This window comes from Oncorhynchus keta, chromosome 10, assembly GCF_023373465.1.
Source record: "Oncorhynchus keta strain PuntledgeMale-10-30-2019 chromosome 10, Oket_V2, whole genome shotgun sequence".
Classification (NCBI taxonomy): Eukaryota; Metazoa; Chordata; class Actinopteri; order Salmoniformes; family Salmonidae; genus Oncorhynchus; species Oncorhynchus keta.
The window spans coordinates 79679372-79686633 of NC_068430.1; the positions used below are offsets into that span (position 1 = coordinate 79679372).

General features: G+C 50.5%; 2 long non-coding RNA genes across 38 annotated transcripts in view; one reads left to right on the forward strand and one right to left on the reverse strand.

The window, feature by feature from the left end:
* The window catches only part of LOC127932469 (uncharacterized), a 46757-nt gene that overhangs the window by 10957 nt on the left and 28538 nt on the right, over nt 1-7262 (forward strand). The window lies entirely within an intron of this gene.
* Nucleotides 1201-3782, reverse strand: LOC127932472 (uncharacterized). 9 transcript variants are annotated; one of them, XR_008145486.1, is made up of 4 exons: nt 3377-3782; nt 2981-3120; nt 2876-2945; nt 1201-2770 (listed from the first exon to the last, which is right to left on the reverse strand). It is a non-coding gene; the product is annotated as an uncharacterized LOC127932472 (long non-coding RNA). The 9 variants fall into 9 exon arrangements; XR_008145483.1 differs by having other exon boundaries at nt 1201-2840; XR_008145490.1 differs by lacking the exon at nt 1201-2770 and adding an exon at nt 2785-2805.

The window sequence follows — 7262 nt, forward strand, 5'->3', positions numbered from 1 at the left end:
TCCATACAGGGCAGCATTCAGGACGGCTCATCAGAGTTCTGATGTGGTGTAGAGGATGGGGGTGTAGTTCCATACAGGGCAGCATTCAGGACGGCTCATCAGAGTTCTGATGTGGTGTAGAGGATGGGGGTGTAGTTCCATACAGGGCAGCATTCAGGACGGCTCATCAGAGTTCTGATGTGGTGTAGAGGATGGGGGTGTAGTTCCATACAGGGCAGCATTCAGGACGGCTCATCAGAGTTCTGATGTGGTGTAGAGGATGGGGGTGTAGTTCCATACAGGGCAGCATTCAGGACGGCTCATCAGAGTTCTGATGTGGTGTAGAGGATGGGGGGGTGTAGTTCCATACAGGGCAGCATTCAGAAAAGTATGTTTTAGTGTATTTTTATTATTTGGCCAACTAAGAGATGACCTGTGCCTTGTAGAGCGAGACAACGCTGGTGGTTGAATCCCAAATGGCTCCCTGTATAGTGCACTTTTTTGGACCTGAGCCCTATTGACCATGGTCTAAAGTAGTGTACTACATAGGGACTAGGGTGCCATTTCAAAGACAACCTGTGTTTTAAATTAGATCTGATTAATAAAGTTTCTAAACCTGTGACATTTGTTCCTCACTCTTTGGTATTATGTAGTGTCATAAGAGAGGGCAGCCATAATGCATCCTGTTTCTATCCCATTCATTTGTTCCTCCATCGTCATGCTTCCACACACAACAGTAAAGTCATATCCCACCAGCAGGATACAGACCTTCAGAAACATCTCTAATCTGTGATTGGACAACAAGGTCAGAAGTCACATGCAACGTTGTATCCATGGCAACCGTAACTGCCAGCTCGTAGAATCAGCAAAAAGTCAGAACAGATCAGTGAATGTGTATTTGAAATGTTACTTTAGTGACTATCATATTTATTAAACCATTATGGCCTTATTTCAACAGTATGTGCAGCATATTGATGTACTATCCAGAGTATTTAGCTACTATATTACTATTGTACAATCACAAGATACCTAGTATATGTTTTGTAGACCTTTGTATTGAATCTCTGTGACTAGAGTTTGTAGTTTATCAGTCGTTGCCATATAAAGATGTGATACCAGCCCATCTTCAGCCATTAAATACTTTACCAGTGTTTCCCCTCTTCAGTCTCTTAAAACCTAACTTTGTGTTTCTCCTTCACACACACAGGAAACAGCCACACGCAAGGTGAATCTTTCAATTTATTTTTATCAAAAAATAATCAAGTGAACCATGCTCTCTCCTTCCAATCTTAAAATACAGCCAGATAATGACAGGCTTGCTTAAACTCCATTTCCCATAAGCCTCTGCTCCATCTAGGGTTGTAACTTTCCGGGATGAAGGACTAGGCAGTAAATCTGGGAAAGTTAACTCCATCACATACAAATACATTTATAAAGGGGATAATCTGAACTGAAACCTATTCCCTATGTAGTGCACTACTTTTGACCAAAGCCCTATGAGAGCTTATGAGGCTCTGGACAAAACGTAGTGCACTACATAGGAGCCATTTTGGACTCAACCAAGAAGAAATCTGTCGATGGTAAAATGAGAGACATGATGGTGAAGTTGCCCTTAGACACTGATCTGCGGTCAGTTTAACATTTCCCCCCACTAATGGTTAAGGTTAGGATTGGGGGAGGGGAAGCTGATCCTAGATCTGTACCTAGGGGGAACGTCAGTCCCTCCAGAGCGACAAATAACAGGATTGGTTCCGGTTCATGTGTAGGCCCTATTGCAGTCAGACAGACCTGGACAAAGCTGGAGTGGCCTTTAGGTTGCGAGAACAGCAGCAGAATCAGAGGCATGAGGACCACACAACATCTCTCACACACAGTCATAAAACGGAAAATTACATCAAACAAACCAAACTAAAAACCCACAGTAAAATCATCTTTGTTCAATCCAGCTCTGGATCCATGGGTGCAAATTATGTTACATTATATCGTCAAACAAAAACAGAACGCCTCGTTTCTTCCATCCTACAACATCACACACAGATTCACGTTGGCGACATGTCGTAACTGAGTCATGACAACATGGCACCCTATTCCCTAAATCAGGGGTTTTCAACTCTGACCCTAGGTCCCGAGCCTGCTTTCTGGTCTACCTGATCATTAATTGCACACCCACCTGGTGTCCCAGGTCTAAATCAGTCCCTGATTAGAGGGGAACAGTGGAACTGGTGTCCCAGGTCCAGAGTGGAGTCCTATATAGAGCACCACTTCTCACCACAGGCATAATGGAAACGTAGTGCACCACATGTGGAACAGGGAATAGGAGGGAATAGGAGGGAATAGGGTGGAATAGGAGGGAATAGGGTGGAATAGGAGGGAATAGGGTGGAATAGGGTGGAATAGGAGGGAATAGGGTGGAATAGGAGGGAATAGGGTGGAATAGGAGGGAATAGGGTGCCATTTGAGAGGGATCCTATGACTGTTACTGTAGCAGCTAAACAGGCTTGCTGTATGTGTGGATGGGTGTGTGTGACAGTCCCAGCCTCTGGTGTCAGGACACCCCTCTGTTGTCCCTCATAGTATGATCCAGGTACTCCGGTCGCTGTCAGCCAACACCTGCAGAGAGGAACCTAGACAGAAGAGAGGGGGACAAACAGAAAAATAAACACATTTGAATAATTAATTTACATAAAGAGTGTTTCATTTAACCCTTATTTTACCAGTTCAGTTGACTGAGAAACATTCTCATTTACAGCAACGACCTGGGGAATAGTTACAGGGGAGAGGAGGCAACGACCTGGGGAATAGTTACTGGGGAGAGGAGGCAACGACCTGGGGAATAGTTACAGGGGAGAGGAGGCAACGACCTGGGGAATAGTTACAGGGGAGAGGAGACAACGACCTGGGGAATAGTTACAGGGGAGAGGAGGCAACGACCTGGGGAATAGTTACAGGGGAGAGGAGGCAACGACCTGGGGAATAGTTACAGGGGAGAGGAGACAACGACCTGGGGAATAGTTACAGGGGAGAGGAGGCAACGACCTGGGGAATAGTTACAGGGGAGAGGAGGCAACGACCTGGGGAATAGTTACAGGGGAGAGGAGGCAACGACCTGGGGAATAGTTACAGGGGAGAGGAGGCAACGACCTGGGGAATAGTTACAGGGGAGATGAGGGACCTGGGGAATAGTTACCTGGGGAATAGTTACAGGGGAGAGGAGGCAACGACCTGGGGAATAGTTACAGGGAGAGGAGGCAAACGACCTGGGGAATAGTTACAGGGGAGAGGAGACAACGACCTGGGGAATAGTTACAGGGGAGAGGAGGCAACGACCTGGGGAATAGTTACAGGGTACAGGGAGAGGAGGCAACGACCTGGGGAATAGTTACAGGGAGGCAACGACCTGGGGAATAGTTACAGGGGAGAGGAGGGGGGATGAATTAGCCAACTGTAAACTGGGGATGATTAGGTGACTGTGATGGTATGAGGGCCAGATTGGGATTTTAGACAGGACACCGGGGTTAACACCCCTACTCTTACGATAAGTGCCATGGGATCTTTAGTGACCACATATGTCCCATCGGAAAGACGGCATCCTACACAGGGCAATGTCCCCAATCACTGCCCTGGGGAATTTGGATATCGTTTTTTAAACCAGAGGAAAGAGAGGCTCCTATTGGTCCTCCAACACCACTTCCGAAAGCATCTGGTAGGGGGTATGGGATATGGTAGTGGGTATGTGGTGGATTTGATCGTGGTATGGTAGTGGGTATGTGGTGTGCAGGGCCTCGTTGGTCATGCGGTTGATGTTTTGTCCACTGTGTGTGTGTATATATATATATATATATAGCATGTGTACTTTTGTGCAGGGCCTCATTGGTCATGCGGTTGATGTAAGAGCTGCTCTCCGGAACCAGCCACTTCATCACTGTGTTCACACAAGACTTCCTGTACGAACTCCATACACTGCCACTACAGGACGGGAGAGAAGAGGGAGAGATATGAAGAGAGAAAGAAATGAGGGAGAGATATGAAGAGAGGAGAGATCGTCTCACCTGGTCTGACCCTTGACCTCAGTGAGGTCACCGAAGACGGTGTGACACACTCCTGTGTTGAGGTCCCAGCTCACCTGCAGACTGGAGTGGTAGGTGTTGGGCCTGGAAGACAACTACCGGTTAGTGTGAGTGACAGTTAGAGGCAATTAAAACAGCCCTCAGACCCCAGAACACCTCACCAGGTGACTAGAGAGGAAAACAGCCCTCCAGACCCCAGAACGCCTCACCAGGTGACTAGAGAGGAAAACAGCCCTCCAGACCCCAGACCGCCTCACCAGGTGACTAGAGAGGAAAACAGCCCTCCAGACCCCGCCTCACCAGGTGACTAGAGGAAACATCCTCCAGACCCCAGAACACACCTAGAGAGAAAACATCCCTCACCAGGTGACTAGAGAGGAAAACAGCCCTCCAGACCCCAGAACACCTCACCAGGTGACTAGAGAGGAAAACAGCCCTCCAGACCCCAGAACACCTCACCAGGTGACTAGAGAGGAAAACAGCCCTCCAGACCCCAGAACACCTCACCAGGTGACTAGAGAGGAAAACAGAAAACATCCCTCCAGACCCCAGAACACCTCACCAGGTGACTAGAGAGGAAAACAGCCCCCAGACCCCAGAACGCCTCACCAGGTGACTAGAGAGGAAAACAGCCCTCCAGACCCCAGAACACCTCACCAGGTGACTAGAGGAAAACAGCCCTCCAGACCCCAGAACACCTCACCAGGTGACTAGAGAGGAAAACAGCCCCTCCAGACCCCAGAACACCTCACCAGGTGACTAGAGAGGAAAACATCCTCCAGACCCCAGAACGCCTCACCAGGTGACTAGAGAGGAAAACAGCCCTCCAGACCAGAACACCTCACCAGGTGACTAGGAAAACAGAGGAAAACATCCCTCCAGACCCCAGAACACCTCACCAGGTGACTAGAGAGGAAAACAGCCCTCCAGACCCCAGAACACCTCACCAGGTGACTAGAGAGGAAAACAGCCCTCCAGACCCCAGAACACCTCACCAGGTGACTAGAGAGGAAAACAGCCCTCCAGACCCCAGAACACCTCACCAGGTGACTAGAGAGGAAAACATCCTCCAGACCCCAGAACACCTCACCAGGTGACTAGAGAGGAAAACAGCCCTCCAGACCCCAGAACACCTCACCAGGTGACTAGAGAGGAAAACATCCCTCCAGACCCCAGAACACCTCACCAGGTGACTAGAGAGGAAAACAGCCCTCCAGACCCAGAACACCTCACCAGGTGACTAGAGAGGAAAAACAGCCCTCCAGACCCCAGAACACCTCACCAGGTGACTAGAGGAAAACAGCCCTCAGACCCCAGAAAACAGGAAAACATCCTCCAGACCCCAGAACACCTCACCAGGTGACTAGAGAGGAAAACAGCCCTCCAGACCCCAGAACACCTCACCAGGTGACTAGAGAGGAAAACAGCCCTCCAGACCCCAGAACACCTCACCAGGTGACTAGAGGAAAACAGCCCTCCAGACCCCAGAACACCTCACCAGGTGACTAGAGAGGAAAACAGCCCTCCAGACCCCAGAACACCTCACCAGGTGACTAGAGAGGAAAACATCTCACCAGACCCCAGAACACCTCACCCAGATGACTAGAGAGGAAAACAGCCCTCCAGACCCCAGAACACCTCACCAGGTGACTAGAGAGGAAAACAGCCCTCCAGACCCCAGAACACCTCACCAGGTGACTAGAGGAAAACAGCCCTCCAGACCCCCAGAACACCTCACCAGGTGACTAGAGAGAGGAAAACAGCCCCCAGACCCCAGAACACCTCACCAGGTGACTAGAGAGAAAACAGCCCTCCAGACCCCAGAACACCTCACCAGGTGACTAGAGAGGAAAACAGCCCTCCAGACCCCAGAACACCTCACCAGGTGACTAGAGAGGAAAACAGCCCTCCAGACCCCAGAACACCTCACCAGGTGACTAGAGGAAACAGCCCTCCAGAGAAAACCAGATGACTAGAGAGGAAAACAGCCCTCCAGACCCCAGAACACCTCACCAGGTGACTAGAGAGGAAAACAGCCCTCCAGACCCCAGAACACCTCACCAGGTGACTAGAGAGGAAAACAGCCCTCCAGACCCCAGAACACCTCACCAGGTGACTAGAGAGGAAAACAGCCCTCCAGACCCCAGAACGCCTCACCAGGTGACTAGAGAGGAAAACATCCCTCCAGACCCCAGAACACCTCACCAGGTGACTAGAGAGGAAAACAGCCCTCCAGACCCCAGAACACCTCACCAGGTGACTAGAGAGGAAAACAGCCCTCCAGACCCCAGAACACCTCACCAGGTGACTAGAGAGGAAAACAGCCCTCCAGACCCCAGAACACCTCACCAGGTGACTAGAGAGGAAAACATCCCTCCAGACCCCAGAAATACCTCACCAGGTGACTAGAGAGGAAAACAGCCCTCCAGACCCCCAGAACACCTCACCAGGTGACTAGAGAGGAAAACATCCTCCAGACCCCCAGAACACCTCACCAGGTGACTAGAGAGGAAAACAGCCCTCCAGACCCCAGAACACCTCACCAGGTGACTAGAGAGGAAAACAGCCCTCCAGACCCCAGAACACCTCACCAGATGACTAGAGAGGAAAACAGCCCTCCAGACCCCAGAACACCTCACCAGATGACTAGAGAGGAAAACAGCCCTCCAGACCCCAGAACACCTCACCAGGTGACTAGAGGAAAACATCCCTCCAGACCCAGAACACCTCACCAGGTGACGAGAGAAACAGCCCTCCAGACCCCAGAACACCTCACCAGGTGACTAGAGAGGAAAACAGCCCTCCAGACCCCAGAACACCTCACTCAGATGACTAGAGGAAAACAGCCCTCCAGACCCCAGAACACCTCACCAGGTGACTAGAGAGGAAAACAGCCCTCCAGACCCCAGAACGCCTCACCAGGTGACTAGAGAGGAAAACAGCCCTCCAGACCCCCAGAACACTCCTACCAGGTGACTAGAGAGGAAAACATCCCTCCAGACCTCCCAGAACACCTCACCAGATGACTAGAGAGGAAAACAGAGGAAACACCAGGTGACTAGAGAGGAAAACAGCCCTCCAGACCCCAGAACACCTCACCAGGTGACTAGAGGAAAACAGCCCTCCAGACCCCAGAACACCTCACCAGGTGACTAGAGAGGAAAACAGCCCTCCAGACCCCAGAACACCTCACCAGGTGACTAGAGAGGAAAACAG